Source organism: Austrofundulus limnaeus, unplaced genomic scaffold (genome assembly GCF_001266775.1).
Source record: "Austrofundulus limnaeus strain Quisiro unplaced genomic scaffold, Austrofundulus_limnaeus-1.0 Scaffold231, whole genome shotgun sequence".
NCBI lineage: Eukaryota > Metazoa > Chordata > Actinopteri > Cyprinodontiformes > Rivulidae > Austrofundulus > Austrofundulus limnaeus.
In genome coordinates, this window is record NW_013952633.1 from 846,047 (window position 1) to 848,560 (window position 2,514).

Below are 2,514 nucleotides of genomic sequence, written 5' to 3' on the forward strand. Positions count from 1 at the left end.
TATATATACAGATCACAAACATTTTAAATGCAAAAATTTTAGCAAATTTAGTTTGCAAATCGACAAAGCCCACATTGATTTCAGTAACTGCTGCAGTTTTCCATCAGTTTGACAATGAAACCCTGAAATTGATGATTGGTGTGTTTGCGATGATGAACATTTCTTTTAGAAAGGTTTATTTTTTAAACCCAGATGGGACTAAACTTGGATGTAACTTTTATGAAATCAGCACACTTCTGCATTTTGTTCAAAATATTTACTTGTGGTGTTCAGTTTTGGTTGTAAAGGGTTGATTTATCTTTTCACATATTTAACCATTATACTCATGTTAACAGGAATTTCTGCATATGTTTCTGATTTACACACAAATCACTTTTCAGACTCTGCGCAAAATTGAGAACATTCTGTTTTGTTTTGTTTGTTTGTTTTTTTACTTTTTAATTCACTTTACATCAACTATCTGATGCTGTAGTTGTACCTGGAATTTCTTTTAATAAGCTTGAGAAGTGAAATTACTGAACTGTAACTTATCTGAAGAATAGTATTTGTTAGTTGTAAAATAAACRTCTCCTAACAAATACCTGAATGTCTGAAATACAAATTCAAATCAAAAATATGAGAATAATAGTGAAATTATTCCGTTCAACCCCTGGTGTGTTACTTTGGTTTTGTAGTTCCCATTTTCTGAGCTCTCACTGGGTTAAAAAATGTAAGAGGGTGAGGGTTTTTTGTACCGTAAGTTTCTTTTCTTCATGCATCTGACTGACAGAGGAATTTCAGCTCCCACTTTGAAGATTTAAAGTTCATTTTCAAAACAAAAACTGACTGAGCTTTAGTAAAACCTCTCCATGTTGACAACAAAATGCTCTCCACTTCTAATGGCAGATTAAAAAAATGTCTGTGTGCATCTGAGTTCAGACATGAAGCAATGAAAAGCTGAAATAAAACCCTTGTAAAGCAGGACCCAGCAACATGTGGGAGTAATACTCACTGTTACAGTTTTCTTGGATGGAATACTCAGATTCGTTGTCTCTTGCATRGAGGAGAGAAAAAGACAGAAGTTGGGAAAATGCATCACGTTAATTCCCTTCCTGCAATGAATTCATGTGTCTGATTGCAGCCAAGGTCATAAARCAAATAAAATGGTTTTCAGCATTTCCTCTGAGAGCAGGAAAGAGGGATGGGAGTGAGAAAAGTTAGTTTGTGTTTCTTGTAATCTTCTTTATGAAGATTAAAAGTGTGTTAATATGCAGCCATATGGAGTGAACTGGGTTGAATTGAGTGATGTCATTTTTAATTACTGTAATATTTCTAACAGAACATTTGTTTCAAGTTGAAGTGAAAATCAAATTTTCCTTTTGTATCTCTAATTTGGGAAAAGTCATGTTTAGCTGCTGACTTTCCATCTACATTAGTAATTTCTTTAAATTAGGTAAAATTTCACTACATTTTGTTTTTGGTTTTGTACATATTTGTTTGTGTTTATTTTAACACACAGTGTAACTTGTCATCTGCATGTTTTTTGCATTTTATGTTTTAAATATTTTCTTTGACACAAATCTTGTATTTAACTTATTGTTCTAACGCATTTTTCTTCATTTTTATTACTCACAATTCTTTTTTTTTCTTTCTTCATTCAAAATAAAATTTAAAGTTTAGCGCCATGACGTAATAGTTCACATTCTTCTCTAGCCTTTAAATGCAAGATTTTTTTTTCCACAAAAATTTCCAAAAACACAAGACCCTCAATTTGTCTTCATTTTACACCCGAGTTCTGAGGCAGCTTTTTCTCCATACCACACACTTTTAAAACCACAGGGCTGCATTTGTGACTTGTAGCAAAATTCCTCAGACTTGCACATCAGACGCTGTAAATCTGATCATAAAACTGAGCAGATTTTTTTGGAGAAAAGTTAATCCTCGTTTTAAAGCGTCTTTTGGAAGATTGTAGTAAAATTAACAGTTTCCTAATTAAAGAAACTTGGACAAGTCTTGGCAAGTCAAGACAAACTTGGAAAGTAGTAGTTCTAAAACTTTTCATACCCCACACCCATTTAGGAAAAGAAACATTTTCAGGCCACTCCCCATGGCTCAGTAAGACTAAAAGTGAATCAAATTTTAGGTTAATAATAATAAACTTAGCCTTAAAGTAAGGAAATGTGTGTTTGTTAGATTATTTCATTGTAAAAATGCTTCTTGGCAATATGTGGTTGGACAGCCTGTTAATTTCCCATTTAAATTGTATCACATTTGTAAGGAACATGCGTTTGTGGGATGAGAAGTAGAGTTGAGCATGTGGATTGTGCACATGAAAAAATATCATTATTATTTTATTATTGATTTTTATTTTTCTGTTGCTATTGACACGTTTTGAGTTTCTCTACCCCCAGGTGCTGCTATAAGATTTATTGTCAAGAAGCATTGTTGCAACAACAAAATAATCAACCAAACACATATTTCCTTACATTTTAGGTTAAGTTTAAATAAACACAATAGATTTGCACAATTTCTTTA